Raw genomic sequence first — 20,230 nt, 5'->3', positions numbered from 1 at the left:
CTCAATATTATTTGGTGTCACAAGCATTCAATTATTGGCAAAGTGTTTTACTTAGTAGAGGACGTGTGGTAGATTCGCTGTGATCAGCCGGTTTATAAAGTACATTTTGAGACGTAAAGTTACTGTGCTCAGTGTTCTGACTTGTGCAAACAAAATGATTATGTGTGGATTTAAGGGAGGTACGGATCTGATGTGGAAAACAGCAATTTCAGTGGATCGATAGCCTTACCAGGGAACGAAAATGATAACCAGTCATAAGGAGGATATAGATAATGATATTTCAGCGTGAGATTCGTCCCAGAGGCACAGCCGTCAGGAGGAGTTATTTCTGATACTTCGCTCATTATTGCATGTCACCAGATTGGCGCTACGACCTTAATATTTAATTGTAATTACACTGATAAATATGTGATTGGTTTCCGAGGACAGCTCTGCCTAGAGTCCAGGCGTGTGGCAGAGGTAACCGATAGCCAGAAAGAATGGGAATTTCTGGTTTAAGGCTCTTACGAGCTGTGGGTACAAAGAAAAGTTCCAGCTAGGCGGCTAGTCCGTTCTTGCCCGCAGTTGCGGGCGAGAGTTCCGGCGGCGGCGCCCTCTCGATAGCTGAATAGCTAACTAATACTCAGTATACATTGGTCTGTGTACACGATCGTGTGTGTTCTACATGGAAGATTGAGCGATTCAATGTCGATCACTGCCAAATGTTGGCACTGTACTTATTGACAACATCTGAATTCCTACCACTCCAATCATTTCCAGATGTCCTCCGCGGCCTGGGTAGTGCACTCGGGCATAGGCACATGTTCATGACTGCATGTTCATGACTGCGGCTGCAGTCAAGGCGGCAGTTTTCTCTGATCTCTGAGCGCTGGCACTGGCGGTGTAGAAAGGGATGGGTGCGCTGCAGATGGACGCTGGGACATGAGTATGTGGCATGTATGAGTGTTTCCACGATCTCCGACATCTAGTCATGACGACTACTGTTACGGATTGGATCGTGATTTAAGTGTGTCGTGTTTATTGCTTCTCAATACATCGCAGTGGACTCTGTCTTTCAGCAGTATTTGATGTTGTCTCTGTCTTATCACACAGTAGGTCCTTCCTCCTCCTTCAGAATATAGTGGACAGAACCAATTCGGGAATTTTGTAGTGCTTTGAAAACGCAGTCACACCATCAAATTCTCTATTGACACTGATCTCCGACATCTAGCCATGACAACTGCTACTACCAACTGGATCATGGTTTTTGTGTCGTGTTTAGTGCTTCTCAGTACATTGCAGCGGACTCTGTCTTGCAGTGGTAAGTGCTGTTGTCTCTATCCTATCAAGCAAAAGGCCCTTCGTCCTATTCCTTCTGAATGTAGTGGAGAGAATCAATTTAGGAATTCTGTAGTGCTTTAAAAACCCAATGACAATATCAGATTCCCAACTGATCAATTTATTGTTTCCAATAGTGGCACTGAGAGCACACACATATATCCAACTCCTCTGCAGAGTGTTAAAGCACATAGCATGCAACTGAACTAAGATTTGAAATTATCAGCTACCTCCAACATAAAGTACTTTCTACCAAACCACCTAACTGTGCCCATATCCACCAATAGGAGGCAAGAGTGTAAACATTCAAAAGGGTTTGCAAACTGGGCAGTTGTGAGTTAGAATCCTGGCAAATGTACCAGTCCTGTTATTCACCTATAGGATGCAAGGAAAAAATTGGCAGCACACAGTCGATTTGGTTAGTTAGTCAATCAATCTGATAGAGTGGGGGAATATTTCCAAGACATCCACAACTGGAGTTTACCAGATATCGACTACTTTGTTCAGGACGAAGGTTGTGTTAGTGTGGCACGCGACAGATGCTACCTACCTCTTCTCGAATGTCTTTGTTTCATCTGCTACAGCTTTCCATAGAAGTGGGGATGCACCGACTGCCAATGCCTGGTCTGCATGAGTGTGGAGGGCGGTAGGGGAGGGGTGGAAGGGAGGAGGGGTGGGTGGGACATCTTGGTCTGTGTGTTTTTGCATATATTGGTTCACATAAATAGGAAGCAACCACTTGAGTGAGAGAGAGAGAAAAGTGTATGCCGCACAGTCCAACTGGTGGAATGGCAGCCAGCAGCTGTTGCTGGGTCTGAGTGGGTATAGTCTAGTCTCTTGGCCACTGGTGCATGGGGCAGTCTGACGAAATGGTAGGGCTGCAGTTGCGTAATGCCCTGAGGTCGATGCGAAAGATTTTTAACATTGTAATTACATGTGGTGAGTTATGTTGATGTCAATTTCAAGGCAGTATTTCTTGTGCGATCAGTAAAAAGTGATATATTTAATTGCTCATTTTAATGTATTTTACAAGACTTGCACCTTCCAAAACAGCAGCGAATGATGAGCAATAGTGACCCAACCCCTGCGCACTGAATTTTATAAATAAACAGTATACTCTGGGCTATGTAATTGAATTTTGTATAGTGAGATCCTACCTCTTCAGCACAGGCCCACCAGTTTCCATATGTGGGAAGGGAAGTGGGAAGTGGTAGGGAATGGGAAGCCTGGGGGGTTTACCAGAGGGGAAGGTGTTAATTAATTGACCAATTTAATGAATTAGTCAATTACTTTGATATCACGAGTGTGCTTGTATTGTTGAGGGGGTTTTCCCGAGGGGTTGGGGAGGTGGAGTGGGTGGAGAGGGGAGGGGTTTTCTCAGAAGGACAGATAATCCACATGGGGTCGTAAATCAACCGCCAGGGGGTCATAAATAACTTAGCAGAACAACAGGTTAAGGAGATTGGGTCATAAATCAATCAAGTTTGCCCCTGAATGTTTGCAACCCACACGAACAAAGTGGAGTGATAATCCTGTTGCCCCACTAGTAAGGTGCTTCTTGTTTCATTATCTGTCCCCTTTAATGGGTCAATTTTTTTATCTAGCTTCTGTGGCATGGCAAGTCTCGAATACTGGGTAACACCAGACATGAAACCAGCAGATAACTGACTGCTGATAGACTACAAGAAATTACTCAGATGGATGATCTGCATCTGGGTAGCAGAAAGCAGTCTTTGGAACTCTGTTAATAATAAATATTGGGAATTCTGAGACCTATCAAGTACCATCTGTGGGTACCAATCAAGAAATCGTAGTTACAAATTTGATCTCAGAGGAGTCCATTCTAAGGTATCACCACCGTTCTGTCAGTGGGCTTGTCAGAAAAGGGCAGAGGAGACGACAGAAGTTCAAGGAGTACCTGTTCCCCTTCATGTGAGCAACTGCCCCTAAGAGTGGAAGAATCAGCAATGATTGGTGACATGAACATACATAAATCAGAGGAAACCACTGCATTAGATACATGAAGTCTGGACAGATGACATGTTGCCTGGAAATGAAAATGTTTCATGATTGCTCCAGTGTAAAAAGAGTCTGGATTAAACCTCAATTTGGATCCCAGGGAGGAAACTTCCAAAGAGTAGGTCATCGTGAGAAAGAGATTTAAAAATGAACGAAAGAGTGACGTATGAGTCTGTGAGTGGAATATCAGATGTGCGAATATGGTAGAGAGGCTAGAAAATTTGAAACGGTAACTGCAGAGACTGAATCTAAATGTAGGAGTGACCACTGAAGTGGAATGGTTAGAAGATAAAGATTTCTCGTCAGATAAATATAGGCTAACATCAACAGTTGCAGAATATGATAAAATGGGAATATGATTCGTTATGAATAGGAAGGAGGGCAAAAATGAGCTACTGTGAACAAATTGATGGTAGGATTATTCTCATTGGAATCGAGTATAATTCTGTTATACACGCCAATGTCACAAGCAGAAAGTAATGAGATAGAGAGATTACGGAATGGATAATTCGGTATGGGAAGAGAGATGAAAATCATGGCCAATTGGAACGCTACAGTTGGGGGAGGATAAGAAAACAGAGTTATATGAAAAATTGGGCTCAACAATAGGAATGACAGAATAAAAAAGCTCCGTGAGTTATGCAGTCAGTTTCTGCTAGTGATGGCAAATACATTGGTCAGAAAGTACAAGAGGAGGAGGCATACCTGAGAGAGGTCTGTAGATGGGGAAGACAGCAGTTGAATTACATCATGATGAGTCAGAGATTCCAGACTCAGATATTCGATTATAGGATGTGCCCAGGAGCAGATTACAATTTAGTGATGATGAAGAGCAGGCTGAAGTACATGCAAATCGCAGGAAAGACATCATATAAGGAAGCGGGATACTGAAATTCTAAGGGATGGTATATGGATTTGAAGTTCTCTGAGTTTATAGATACTGTGATACTGAACACCACAGTATGTAGTTCAGTAGAGTGGTAATGGACACCAGTAGAAAGGGCAATCGCAAAAATTAGACAGATAAACGTAACTGCGAAAAAGTTTTAGGCTGAACAAGAAATATATTAAATGACTGACGAACGAGTGAAGGAAGTATAAAAATGTTCAGAGGAGGAAATAAATAGAGCAATTTAAGTCTCTTAATAGTGAAAATACTGGGAAGTCGAAGAAAATTTCAAATACCTTTTAGGGTTTTTACACACAAAGATACTTACATTAAAAGTGCAAAAGGGATTCCTTTGTTAAATGCGGAGGCGAGAACGGAAAGGTGTACAGAGTGTAGTGAGGGCTCTATAAATAGGAGGAACTTCCTGCTGACGTGATATATATATATATATATATATATATATATATATATATATATATATATATATATATATATATAACAGATGTCAGTCTGACAGACACTGGGGATCAGGGTTACATTCAGAGTTTGACAGAGCATTCGAATTGCCAACAAGACTAGTATCAGAAGAATGGAAAAGAAATTGAAGACCTATGACATGGTGCTCAGTTTGGCTTTAGGAAAAGAAAAGAAAAAACGCCAGAGAGGCAATTCTGATATTATGTTTGGCAACAAAATGAAACTTAAGAAATATGAAGACACGTTCATAGGATTTTTCAAAAAAAGGTTTGGCAGTATAAAAAGAAGAGAGTCGTTTGAAATCTTTCAACAAACAGGTATACACAGCAGAGAAATATGGATAACATACAATACATAAGAACCAAGAGGGGATCAATGAGGATGGAAGACCAAGAGAGAAGTGCTCTGATAAAAAAGGGTACCTGGAAGGGATGCATCCTCTTTCCTCTGTGCCCAAACTGTACCTCAAAGAAGCACTGAAGCGTGCATTGTATGAGGGATAGGTAGCTGTAACAGAAACAAAAAAAAAGAAGAAAAAAAGTAACTGAGAACCACAAAGTGTCCATTGAACTGAATGCAGAGAGTATCAAATGTGCAACATAAATAGTACACCATTCCAAAACTAAGAATGTGCAAGAAAATTTTGCTTGTTAACAGAATCATGAGTAAATGTAGCTTCCTGAGGAGCAATGGAGAACTTTCTACATATTATCAGTTTGGGTTTTAGAAACAGTTTGTCCTCTGAGCTATATTGTCTGGAAAAAAATGAAGCACATACAAGGGGAGGAGGAAACAAATTGAAATTTCACAGGTTGAGAAGTGCTATTTCAGTGATTACAGAATAGTCAAATTTACAAAGAACTTGGCAGTATAAGCCCATTGACCGTATGACATTGAATCACTTTGACGTGGATGTATGCTTTGGTTGGGAAGGGCATCAAGAGCCATCGTATCCTAAGCTGAGGAAACTGGCCTAAAACAGTTGTAACTGGTTCTATACATCCTGGATACTGGCACTGCAACAGAATAGGCGTCCAAAATGGTCCCAAACACTACATGTTTATTGGGGACAGATCTGGGGAACTTGCTGGCCACGAGAGTACCTCAACATCACACAGGCTGTTCGTGGAGACATGTGCTGTGTGTGTACCTTCATTACCTTAATGAAAACTGCACGATGATACTGTCACATGAGAGTAACACGTGAGGATGGAAGATGTCCATGAGTACTGTTGTGCAATCAGAGTTCCCTGAACCACCAGCAGCCATGACAATAAGTCACACCCAACGGCTCTCCACACCATTGTGCCAGGAGTAACACCTCTGTGCTTCTCTAAAACATTCGAAGAATGAGATTTCTCCCCGGGTCCATACCATACTTTCGTGTGATGGCCATCCACAGTAGTACAGAATCACAATTTATCGCTAAATACAATATGATGCCATTCGTCAGTAGTTCCATGTTTCTCAGCCATGACACCACTTCAAATGCAATCGTTTATGGTATGATCTTAATAACAATCAATGTATGGGAAAATGATAGTGTAGCCCGGCTGCTGTTAGTATCTGACAATGGTGTGGCATGACACAGAGTGTTGCTGGGTGTACATTACTTGTTATCGAATGGTAGGCTCAGATGTGGAGGGGTTATGATGTGCGATTATTATGTTTTCGTGTAGAGGACGGTACAATACAGTTAATTACAAGGTAAAAATATACAATACGACACAATATCTACAATATATACATTAGACTTTGTATATGTCAAAATGATTTTGTGGCCCAAAATTCAGCAGTCTTGATTGCTTGGACATTTGCTGAAACCAGGCCCTCCGGTGTGCAGGCTTCAGGCAGACCAGAAGGTGTTCACTATCTTGAAGTTCTCGAAATTTTCATGTTGCGTCTCCAGTAATGTAGCCCCACCACTTCAAGTTTTGTTTGCACCACATCACTCCAGTTCACATTATTTCAAAGTTTTCCATGTGTGGTAGGGTAGTTAGAAACTAACAAGGGGTTCTTCCTGTATGTTTTTTTTTTTTTTTTTTTTTTTTTTAATTTCCAGTTGCCCTATTTAACCGCAGTTCCATTCAGCGAGCGGAAGGTGATGATGTAATGGCTTCAGTTGGTTGGAGAAAGCTCTTTCTCGATTTCAGCGTGGGACATAATGGTTCGCTTCCAAACATGGAATGCCTGGAATACTTTTCTTTTTCTTCTTCTCAACCTCTTTTGCTGTTCTTCATCTGACATTTGGGGGTGCCTTGACTACAAGACGGTAGATTTTGTCAACTGGAGTTGGTTGTAGGCAACCAGTTATAATGCAGCCTGTCTCGTTAAGAATGGTGTGTACAGAGTTCTGCCAGACTTGTGCAGAATATTCTGCTGCAGAAAAACATAGAGCTAGAGCAGACGTATGTAGAACATTTGGTTGAGCCCCCCCTTCATGTGCTGTTGGTGAGCTTGCGTATAATTTTGTTTCTGCTGCAGACTTCAAGCTTCATTTTCTCGCAGTAATCTTTGAAAGTAAGTGTGTGGTCGAGCTTTACTCCAAGGTACGTAGGGTGTCCAAGTGTTGTAATTGCTTTCCCCTCCAAGTTATTTACAGTTTTCTCCTGGCTTGCCTGTTCCTCAATTGAAACGCACAGACCTTTGGTTTGGATGGATTAGGCTCTTGGTGGTTATTGTCATGGTATTCTGCCAGATCTTCAAGGGCTCTAGTCAGTTTCACTTCTACCTCCCTGAACTTTGTTCCTTGGGCTGCAGCTGCTGTGTTTTCGGCATATATGAAAGATCATGTGTCTGTTCCGACAGGTTGGTCATTGGTGTAGGTAATGTACAACATTGATACTAACACACTGCCTTGGGGAAGACCATTCGATTGGATTCTCCCTCGCTTTTTTTGTGCATGTTGTCATGCGCCGCTGTTAGGTCCATTAATGCCACACTTGTAGTCTGCCCTCTCTCCTATCTGTTCACAGTATTCTGTGTTAGGTTGATGATCTGGCCACAGCATGATTTTCCTGGGCGAATCCTGCCTGTTGTTTGATAATGGTGTGGTCCGCATATACAGATATGTAGTTCAGAATCATTCTATAAAACAGTTTGTATAGGTTACAGAGAAACGAGACAATGATTCGCTTAGCACACAATATGGCAATTCTATCTTGAGGTGGTCAACCAGAACCTTGATGACGAGTATGCCTGCCCTTATTTTCCATGCGGTCTGACATCAGTCCATGGTCACATCTGAATGCCCCAGAAATCTGGATACTGCACGATTTCACTAGCCGTTCAAATTGAGACCCGCAATGAGGCCTGTTCAACCTCAGTCAGTTGCTGATAACTCCGAATCATATGAGCATGTCTCTCCATGTCATTCACAATGATCACTCAACATCTGTTGCTGTGCATGGCCCTTACATACCATACCATGGGTGGTAACAACGCTAGGCACAAATGACACTAATGGATACTGGTTGCTATACAGCAACTCTTATAATTTACGTATTCATATATCCGCCAGTGGTGTGTATGTATATGAAGTCACACTGACAACTGTTCATGTCTTTTGGATGCTCAATGCTTTTTGTTCAGCAGTGCATTTCTGAGGAAATATGGTGACTGCAGACTACTAAATAATACTGTCCCTGAGACAGTGACCACAGTTCTCATTTCTCATATCTGACTTTTGTGAACAAGTAATTTCATACATTACAGCAGTTAATTTCTTCTTCAGTATTATTACGAGAGCATGCTGAAAAGTATCGCCTCCGAACTTTTTATTTTGTTATCAATATCGATTGAGGTGTTAGGTGTCATGCACATTACTCAGTCGAATTTCTTTCTCTGCTGATGCAATGTGCAACCCTCTGCCACCACAGTGCTCCAAAATGTATTGTGTAACATGGCGGTGTGTAACATAACTATGCCAGTGTGTGAGGAACAACGTGCTGCAGCCGAGTTTTTAGCCGCAGAAAACTTCTGCACTTGGGGCAAACTCTCCTTCAGCTTGGTAATGCCAGACACCACACAAGCGCTGCAACATCTAGAACAGTCTCGATACCTTGGATTCATTGTCAGTGATAATTCTCCATAAAGTCCCGACTTGGCCTCTTCAGTTTTTCGTCTGTTTTCAGAACTTAAAGAACGCCTTCGACGACTTCATTTTGATAGTGATGAAGCAGTGCAAACAGAGTTAAAGTTGTGACTCTGTCAACAAAGTCAAACGTTCTACTGTGACGGTATCAAGAAACTAATCTTCCGTTGGGAGCAATGTGTTCCTCACCAGGATGACTATGTTGACAAATAAATACATAGACGTGAAGAATAAAGACGTTGAATGTTAATAACGTTTGTTTCATTTAAAAGGATTTGAGAGTTTTCTCATTAAAACTGGGAGCATTGCTTTTCAGCACACCCTCATACACTGAAAGATTGATGATCATTAAAATAGTTACACAATGCACAATGAGGCAATATGTAACAAACGTCAAATTTGCGTGGAAGTCTACTAAATTTTTGTATATGCAAGATGTTTGAATTAGCATTTCAGTGCAACCACGTGAAGTGGGTAGGAGTAACAGCTTCTAATTTCTGCATATGAAGAAAGAAAACACCGCAGGTTTCTCATTCAGGAATCACATTTGTATGCTTTTTGTTTGTGAGAAGTTCATGTTACAAGTTGGATGAAAGGGAGAAACATCTACCAGCATATGTCACAATTCGATAGTAACATGGTCGTGGCCTGTCAAAGCTGAGTTATTGTTCCATGCTATTTATGCTCACATTCATTGGGTTCCCCCAACTGTGATGAGAATGTGAAATCAATAGGCTATGTAGGACCATATTCAATGCATTGCAGGATTTCAGTGGCCAGAATTCCCAAGAGGACTGAGGTATTGTTCATTTGGCTGTGCAGGGTCTTAGAGCCATTTCACACATTCTGAGCTAAGAAATGGATTTGTTTGCAGCAAAAGAAGGAACTACACGAAAACTGGAGTGACATCTGGAGCATGATGGACAGTCAACTGGTGATCATTGTCGTGGCTTCAGACGATGGGGCAGCGGACAAGGCATGGCCAATAGTGGTGCTCAGTGACGGCTCAGGGCGCAGAAGTGGCTCCATGACATCTTTTCAGATGAGTCCCAGTTCTACCTGCAGTATCATGATAGATGTATTCATGTATGGAAACTTCCGCGATAATGAATGTTGCCAGATTGCATTTGTCAATGTCACGGGAGCTCAGCACATGCCATGATGGTATGGAATGCCATTGGATACATAGCACAATCACTTGTGTTCTATGTAACCAATAATCTGAGTAGCAGGTGTTATACTTCTGACATGAAAAACCAGGGGCTGTGCTGTACCTTGGAGCCCGCCGTGATGTTATCTTTGAAAAAAAGGTATTTTTCCAATGCTATCCTGACCTAAATCACTGTTGTCCTGGCCATCATGTTCTCCAATTTATCATCCATTGAAAACAGCTGTACTTCAAATCATGTATATCTCCAAATCACCTAAAAATTTAGTCATGTGCTATACTTTATTGTACAATAACTAAAAATTTATTATTTGATATCTTTCTTGTTTTGCAGTATTTATTATTTGTTATCCTTCCTGATTTTGCAATGCTAATGGCTGGAAGTGTGAATCTGACATGAGACCTTGATGATAAAGTGAAATATTCAGTAGTTTAACTGTGTGGGTTTGATACATGTTTGGTCACAGTTTTCACATTATGTTGTCTCTGTTTCTGGTGAATAAGCAAAGATTTACAGTATTCATTTTTTTTATAGTTTCATCCACTCCAAATATTGGAAAAATACTTTCCTGATGGGCCTGTAACATCATCTGACTTTGTGTCAGATGATACTTCATTTAGAGATTTTTCTCCAGACTCAAAATGATGGTAAGTTATTTAGTATGTTGACATTTTTAAGTCATATTTAAAGACTGTCATTGTCTTGTATGCATTAGAATACTTCAAACTTTTTATTTAATTGGTTGTATGACATCCAAATGATTTACATCAATACTTTGATGACATCTTGATGATTGGTTTTTTTATTTGGTCCCATTTGATTACATTATGTACAGGGTGTGTACTTGTAACAGAGGACAGGTCAACTTAAACATAATAACTTAAAACATTCAACATACATTTGCAGTATGAAACAACATACTATCAACCTATTTACATGCAGTATATGATACTACAATATTTTCAACTGATTACATTACATACACACTAGTATTACTAGCTTTCCTCACTCTTTACGTATATACTCCTCTACACCATAAAATTCTTTTTCCATTCAGTAATCCTTTAGAAGTCTCTTGAATACTCTTTCACATCTACTGTCCTGTTGACTCTTGGGAAGATGCTTTATAAATCGTGCACCAGAGTACTGACGACCTTCTACAGCAGTTCTCATTCTTTGAGGCATAGTTTTCAGCTGGACTTTATTTTTTGTGTCATGTACATGAACGTCTGCATTTTTTTCTAGTAATGTATTGCCTTTGATTAACAAAACTATTGCTTTGTGTATGCAAATCGATGGAAAAGTCAATATTTTTATATTATGGAAGGAAACGTGAATATGTTTTTTTAAATTCAGAATCGCCCTAATGGTTTTTTTTTCTGCAATGGAAAAATTATGCCTCGGACCTTTGGAGGTGACGGAGTCCCACCTCTAACTGACAAACCAGGGAATCACACCAATCTTTAAACATGGAAACAGAAAAGATTGTAACAACTACAGAGGTATCTCTTTAATCAGAGTTGTGGGTAAAATCTTCTCAGGTATCGTTGAAAGGAAAGTGCGAGTATTAGTTGAGGAGCAATTGGATGAAAATCAGTGTGGGTTTAGGCCTCTTAGAGGTTGTCAGGACCAGATATTTAGCTTACGACAAATAATGGAGAAGTGTTATGAGTGGAACAGGGAATTGTATCTGTGCTTTATAGATCTAGAAAAGGCATATGACCGGGTTCCTAGGAGGAAGTTATTGTCTGTTCTACGAGATTATGGAATAGGAGGCAAACTTTTGCAAGCAATTAAAGGTCTTTACATGGATAGTCAGGCAGCAGTTAGAGTTGACGGTAAACTGAGTTCATGGTTCAGAGTAGTTTCAGGGCTAAGACAAGGCTGCAACCTGTCTTCACTGTTGTTCATATTATTTATGGATCATATGTTGAAAACAATAGACTGGCTGGGTGAGATTAAGATATGTGAACACAAAATAAGCAGTCTTGCATATGCGGATGACTTAGTTGTGATGACAGATTCGATTGAAAGTTTGCAGAGTAATATTTCAGAGCTAGATCAGAAATGTAAGGACTATGGTATGAAGATTAGCATCTCCAAAACGAAAGTAATGTCAGTAGGAAAGAAATATAAACGGATTGAGTGCCAAATAGGAGGAACAAAGTTAGAACAGGTGGACGGTTTCAAGGAATTAGGATGCATATTCTCACAGGATGGCAACATAGTGAAAGAACTGGAAGCAAGGTGTAGCAAGGCTAATGCAGTGAGCGCTCAGCTACGATCTACTCTCTTCTGCAAGAAGGAAGTCAGTACCAAGACTAAGTTATCTGTGCACCGTTCAATCTTTCGACCAGCTTTGTTGTATGGGAGCGAAAGCTGGGTGGATTCAGGTTACCTTATCAATAAGGTTGAGGTTACGGATATGAAAGTAGCTAGGATGATTGCGGGTACTAGTAGATGGGAACAATGGCAGGAGAGTGTCCACAATGAGGAAATCAAAGAAAAACTGGGAATGAACTCTATAGATGTAGCAGTCAGGGCGAACAGGCTTAGATGGTGGGGTCATGTTACACGCATGGGAGAAGCAAGGTTACCGAAGAGACTCATGGATTCAGCAGTAGAGGGTAGGAGGAGTCGGGGCAGACCAAGGAGAAGGTACCTGGATTCGGTTAAGAATGATTTTGAAGTAATAGGTTTAACATCAGAAGAGGCACCAATGTTAGCACTGAATAGGGGATCATGGAGGAATTTTATAAGAGGGGCTATGCTCTAGACTGAACGCTGAAAGGCATAATCAGTCTTAAATGATGATGATGATGGAAAAATTATTTTTTTGTTATTGGTGTTGGAGTTTCCCCAGACAGTAATACGATATTGTAAGTTTGGTTCAAATAGTGGAAGGTATACTGTACATAGGAGTTGCTTATTAGCATAATGTGCAATCTGCTTTATAGTAAATATTATGGTGCTTAATTTGCAACAGACATTGTATGTTATCTCCATTGGAGCTTATTGTCACCTGTATTTCACAAAAATTTTGCAGATGTAAATTTCTTCCAATCTTTTTTAATCTATGAATATGTGTGGAGATATATAGAGATGAGAAATTGGAATGCAAGCTCTGATCACAAGCTAGTATCATTTCCCACAGTAAATTCTAAATCTTTTCCCAGTGATCAGTTGACTGATGGCAGGCTGGATCTCATGCATATGAATAAAAGTGAAACTACTTACGTAATATAAAACTTTTTGCTTGTGGTAGGCATTTGATATTGGTATTTAATGAATTCTATTCTGTTGTGTTATTTATGTACATGAGGTAGATGAAAATGCCTATTTGTGCCAAAATAGTCATGCTTACGTGGCGTGTGTTACAATTGCTGCAATATTAGAAAGACCCATTTCGTTTTATCTAACAGACTGTGACAAAATAGACGTATTAATCAAATCGAGAAACCACACCAGTCGTGGATACTATTTGTATTAACAGCTTTTTCAGTATTAGATTAATATTAGATTAGATTCGTACTAGATTAGTATTTTTTAATTTTTGATGTAGCAAAACGTTTGACGAACTTTGGTGAGGTAAATTATTTCGCAGAAAGGAAAACACAACATGTAAAGCTGTAGCAATATAGAGAGAAGAAATGCTGGGACCTAAGGATTGACGAAATGTGTTTTGTCTTGCTTGTCTCTTGTCTTCACTGGTTTTATGTTTTCTATATTTAATTTTATGTCACACAAAAGAGAAAGTAATTAGCTAATAGGCAGTAAAGAGTGCAAAGTTTCTGAAGAGTTCTTATTCTCCCAGTCACAAATAATCCCACCCAGTATTGTGCGATTTTTTTAAGGGCTAGGATGTCAAATCGCCCGACTGGGAGGAGGAGAGGCACCACAAGACATTTTAATTTCCACTGCCCTGAATATATGTTTGATGGCTTCCATTACAAAATATACACATTTAAATTTTACAAAGCGAAATGCAAAGAAGTGTAATAGAAGAATGCTGTGTGAAGAGGCGTGGCACTGCACTTTCGCACACTTACGACCAAATAACGTGGCTTACATTTACGTATGTTTTATACATAAAATTCTAGAGAAAGATGTACGTTTTTTTAAAAAATTTACATTTTTTATAGTGTTCACCAACATAGATATGCTCCATTTAAAAATCGGATTTAGACCTCATGTTTTCTTTCTGCTCCTTTTTCTTCTCCAATGACACGGGGGACAGGAAAAAATAGTTTTATTTTATTGCTAAATTCGTTGTTATTTTTAGCCAGATTCATTATTATTTTGCGCCTAACTCATTGTTAATGTTTGCCAAATTCGTTTTTTTTACAGTTTTAGTGTTATTTTTGCCACATTAGGTGTCTTTTTTCCCTAAATCAACGTTGTTTTTCGCCAAATTCATTGCATTTTCTATCAAATTCAGATGTATTTTGGTGCCAGATTCAGTATTTTGTGTTGTTTTTTGCCGAATTCGGTGTGTTTTGGTCAAAAGGCAGAGTTATTTTGTGCCAAATTCATTGACATTTTTCTGCTAAATTCGGTTTTTTTGCAATTTCCGTGTTATTTTTTGCCAAATTCGGTGTTACTTTATTGCCAATTTTGATGCTCTTCTTATTGCCACAACGAAGTTCGTTACACTGCACGTGAACTGTCATTTTGAGACTATACACGATGTCGAAATGCAGTTTTAACACTGAATGACTGTCAGTTACGAATAATAGTAAGCAGCTGTCCTCAGATTTACCTATAACACTTTTATGTGCCTAAATTTCAAATTTCACGATATATCATAAAAGTCGCCGATTTCGTGTTGTTTCGCTAAAAACAGTTGATTTGGTTATTTTTCGCGTTTTCGTTTTTGAGGAATTTTTCCAACCCTACCGATAACAATACAAACACAATGTTCCATTTCACTGTCATAGCTACCATTCATGCCATACAGGAGAATGTCAGATGTACAGGCTGGAGACAATGGGTACGCAAACACCAATAATAATAATAATAGTAGTATAAATGTCCCGGCACTGTACTACAATGTGAGTGAACCTACAGTACAGACAGACACATTGTGCGTAGCTTCCTGTTACTAATTGTACTGGACTTACCATTAACATACCTTAGTGTTGCCTTCTTTCAGCAATTATTCAGAAGAAATGACTTAGTATTATGATTGTTACTTTTGTTCAAGAACCAGGCGTACAGTTATCAAAGTTAGTTTGAACACATCAGTGCTTTAATGGACATGATCGTAATCAAATCTATATACACACTTTGCAATCCTCTAGACACAGAATGATGGAGGATACAGTGTTCAAATTGTAGTCATTATCGTTCCTGTTCCATTCGAAAATGGGGCAAGAGGAAAAAATGATTGCCTCTATGCCTCTGCACTACCTCCGATTCCCTGTGTTTTGAACAAGGGAGTCTGTAGAATTAGTCTGCCATCTGTCAAAATACGGTAACTGTTCCACAGTAATGCTCTGTGTACAGAACAACTTTATCTCTCCAAAGATTCTGGTCTGTTTTCGTGAACATGTCCGTTCAAACTGACTAGTAACATGTCTTGCAGTATTCCTCTGAGCTAATTCGGTGCTTCCTTTTTTATTCCTACCTGATGGGAAACATGAACACGGAAGCAGTGCTCTGTAATGGGCACAGTGTCCTTTACGGATGTACAACATTTTTCCAGAAATCTCACAGTAAATCATAGTAGGTTATTTGCTTTACCTACAAACGACTTTTATGTATTTGGTCTATTTCACATTGTTTGACAGAATTATACTTAGATAATTAATCACCATATCTGAGTCAAGCAGCATACCATCAATATCATATTTGCACATTACCTGAATCTTTATCTCACCCATACACATAACTTCCATTTATCCACATTTGAAGTGAACTGCATCAAGTATAAATTCTATCCTATTCATTAATGTAGATGATATGCCAGTATGTTCCTCCAACCTGGCTCATCCATCCATATTCAGAGGGAGCTACAACTCGCTATAAAAACCAAACCATGAAGCAGACTTCTCAACATAACCTAGACATAAATTTCAAATGGTTGTCAAAGTAATTTTCTCACATATATATAGACAGAAAAAGACAGAAGCACATTTCAAATTTTCGTCTGGGTTTCAGCAAGAGGTCTTCTTCATGTAGTAGCTTTATGAAAGCCTTATATTCACAGGTATAGTTCCAGTCAACCAGGGTTCACAGAGAATAGTAACCGATTGTTTGTGAAAAAATTTCGCTAAGGACATTGCAGATATGGATAGCTCCATCCTAACATCAAATTGCAGCAGTCGAATATTTTCTGTATCCAGAAACGCCCGTACAGGACCTGTAACATGCGGTCGTGCATTATCCTGCTGAAATGTAGGGTTTCGCAGGGATCGACTGAAAAGTAAAGCCACAGGTCGTAACACATCTGAAATGTAACATCCACTGTTCAAAGTGCCGTCAATGCGAACAAGAGGTGACTGAGACATGTAACCAGTGCCACCCCATACCATCATGCCAGGTGATACGCCAGTATGTCGATGACAAATACACGCTTCCAATGTGCGTTCACGGTGACATCGCCAAACACGGATGCGGCCATCATGATGCCGTAAACAGAACCTGGACTCATCCGAAAAAATGACGTTTTGCAATTCGTGCACCCAGGTTCGTCATTGAGTACACCATCGCAGGCGCTCCTGTCTGTGATGCAGCATCAAGGGTAACCGCAGCCATGGTCTCAGAGCTGATAGTCCATGCTGCTGCAAACGTCATCGAAATGTTCATGCAGATGGTTGTTGTCTTGCAAACGTCCCCATCTGTTGATTCAGGAATCGAGACGTGGCTGCATGATCCATTACAGCCATGTGGATAAGATGCCTGTCATCTCGACTGTTAGTGATATGAGGCCGTTGGGATCCAGCACGGTGTTCCGTATTACCCTCCTGAACCCATCGATTCCATATTCTGCTAACAGTCATTGGATCTCGACCAACGCGAGCAGCAATGGTCGGATACGATAAACCACACTCGTGATAGGCTACAATCTGACCTTTCTCAAAGTCGGAAACGTGATGGTACGCATTTCTTCTCCTTAGACGAGGCATCAAAACAACGTTTCACCAGGCAACACCGATTAACTGCTGCATGAGAAATCGGTTGGAAACTTTCCTCATGTCAGCATGTTGTAGGTGTTGTCACCTATCTCGTATACAGTAAGACTCCTGCTCAGGGTCTTATCAATATAAATACCTAAGAATTTAGATTATTTTGCTGCATTTATTGTCTTTGGCTAACTTGAATACTTTCCAAGAACACCTCTGATACACAATCTGCACATTTAGATATTGGTAAGGTCCAAACGAATGTCCTAAGGTTTGTTGTGCCAAAGAATCTCTTGTTGTGTCTGTCCTAAACTCAAGACTTTTTTTGGATGACATAGTTTAGAAATTTGGAAGCAACGTAAGAAGAGAGTTGTAGATAATGCAAAATCACTTACTTCTTAAGATATATTGAGAGCCAACAATCTCAAAAAACGAATGAGTTAACAGATCTGACTAGAAATCTACTCTGCAGGAATCAGCATGGGTTTCGAAAAAGACGTTCGTGTGAAACCTACCTCGCGCTATTCGTCCACGAGACTCAGAGGGCCATAGACACGGGTTCCCAGGTAGATGCCGTGTTTCTTGACTTCTGCAAGGCGTTCGATACAGTTCCCCACAGTCGTTTAATGAGCAAAATAAGAGCATATGGACTATCAGACCAATTGTGTGATTGGATTGAAGAGTTCCTAGATAACGGAACGCAGCATGTCATTCTCAATGGAGAGAAGTCTTCCGAAGTAAGAGTGATTTCAGGTGTGCCGCAGGGGAGTGTCATAGGACCGTTGCTATTCACAATACACATAAGTGACCTTGTGGATGACACCAGAAGTTCACTGAGGCTTTTTGCAGATGATGCTGTGGTGTATCGAGAGATTGTAACAATGGAAAATTGTACTGAAATGCAGGAGGATCTGCAGCGAATTGACGCATGGTGCAGGGAATGGCAATTGAATCTCAATGTAGACAAGTGTAATATGCTGCGAATACATAGAGAGATAGATCCCTTATCATTTAGCTACAAAATAGCAGGTCAGCAACTGGAAGCAGTTAATTCCATAAATTATCTGGGAGTACGCATTAGGTGTGATTTAAAATGGAATGATCATATAAAGTTGATCGTCGGTAAAGCAGGTGCCAGACTGAGATTCATTGGAAGAATCCTAAGGAAATGCAATACGAAAACAAAGGAGTAGGTTACAGTACGCTTGTTCGCCCACTGCTTGAATACTGCTCAGCAGTGTGGGATCCGTACCAGATAGGGTTGATAGAAGAGATAGAGAAGATCCAACGGAGAGCAGTGCGCTTTGTTACAGGATCATTTAGTAATCGCGAAAGCGTTACGGAGATGATAGATAAACTCCAGTGGAAGACTCTGCAGGAGAGATGCTCAGTAGCTCGATACGGGCTTTTGTTAAAGTTTCGAGAACATACCTTCACCGAAGAGTCAAGCAGTATATTGCTCCCTCCTACGTATATCTCACGAAGAGACCATGAGGACAAAATCAGAGAGATTAGAGCCCATACAGAAGCATACCGACAATCCTTCTTTCCACGAACAATACGAGACTGGAATAGAAGGGAGAACCGATAGAGGTACTCAGGATACCCTCCGCCACACACCGTCAGGTGGCTTGCGGAGTATGGATGTAGATGTAGATGTAGATCTCTGTCATTGTCAGGTAGTAGAATGACTTCAGTATAGCAAATCAGAAATGGATGTCTGAGCCGCTCTACATACTACCTAACAAACTGTTTTACTTCACATATTTAAAAGCAAATATTCTGAAAGGATGCAAGCCCTATGGCAACAAATGTTTTAACAAAGTGTTCCCAAGAAATCAGCAACTGCGTATCATTACCATCACCAACAGACTCAAACTGTGTTGCTTTTCAAAGTCTGTTCAATTGCATGAGGAGTATATTTGGTTTCCATGCCTAAGTAGCTGCCATAAACCTTCAATAAACCTAAAAGCCGCATGATACTTGATACAGCTCCACTTTGAGTGTAGAGCTATGCCTAAAGAATACAGAAGAATAGGAAGAAAATTTTTGCTGTCACTAGCCAGAATATGCAATGTGGGGTTCCAGTGGGAGTTGGTGAACTTGAAATTTCATATTAACAGTGACCAATGAAAGAGGCAGTGCTCACTGCACATAAGGTAGTTACAGTTTCATCCTGTTTCCCATGGAAAGACCTTTAAACTCCTTTGCTACATGTGATATACCATGACAAATGGTTACAAAAATATTTTCAAGGCTTACTTGCTGTTTACCTACAAGAATTGTTTGTATCAACTCTACGAAAATGGTTGAAATGGATCTGAGCACTATGGGACTTAACAGCTGAGGTCATCAGTCCCCTAGACTTAGAACTATTTAAACCTAACTAACCTAAGGACATCACACACATCCATGCCCTAGGCATGATTCAAACCTGGGACCATAGCGATCGCGCGGTTCCAGACTGAAGCGCCTAGAACCGCTCGGCCACACCGGCCGGCATATCAACTTTAAGAGAGCTCATTTATGTTACGTAGTTACAAGGCAATGAACAATAAAAATATTCCAGATACAGACCAGCACATTCTCCAGATCTCTCACCAACTGAAAACGTCTGGTCAAAGGTGGCCGAGCAACTGGCTCGTCACAATACGCTAGTCACTACTCTTGATGAAGTGTGGTATCATGTTGAAGCTGCATGGGCAGCTGTACCTGTACATGCCATCCAAGCTCTGGTTGACTCAATGCGCAGGCGTATCAAGGCCGTTATTATGGCCACAGGTGGTTGTTCTGGGTACTGATTTCTCAGGATCCATGCACCCAAATTGCATGAAAATGTAATCACATGTCAGTTCTAGTATGATATATTTGGCCAATGAATCCCCTTTTATCATCTGCATTTCTTCTTGGTGTAGCAATTTTAATGGTCAGTAGTGTAAATATTCTAAATTCTTTGCGTTTATACTGACAACAACCTGAAGAAAAGTCTTTTCTCACAGATCTTCTTAAACATCTAAGCTCTGAAACTTTTGTGTTATGATCATTGGATGAAATAAAAAAATCAATAAATTAAACAAAATAACCTAAACTCTTAGGTATTTACACTGATAAGAACCTGCTATTGAAGTAACACATTATAAAT

At 40.2% G+C, this 20,230-nt stretch overlaps 1 long non-coding RNA gene across 1 annotated transcript in view; it reads left to right on the top strand.

Moving 5' to 3' along the window:
• Positions 1 to 20,230, top strand: part of LOC124804673 — a 60,788-nt gene that overhangs the window by 29,039 nt on the left and 11,519 nt on the right. The window contains exon 2 of the long non-coding RNA XR_007017367.1: positions 10,499 to 10,611. This is a non-coding gene — a long non-coding RNA (uncharacterized LOC124804673). The remainder of the gene's footprint in view (positions 1 to 10,498; positions 10,612 to 20,230) is intronic.

Source organism: Schistocerca piceifrons, chromosome 1 (genome assembly GCF_021461385.2).
Source record: "Schistocerca piceifrons isolate TAMUIC-IGC-003096 chromosome 1, iqSchPice1.1, whole genome shotgun sequence".
Lineage (NCBI taxonomy): Eukaryota > Metazoa > Arthropoda > Insecta > Orthoptera > Acrididae > Schistocerca > Schistocerca piceifrons.
This window is presented reverse-complemented; position numbering and strand designations above follow the sequence as displayed.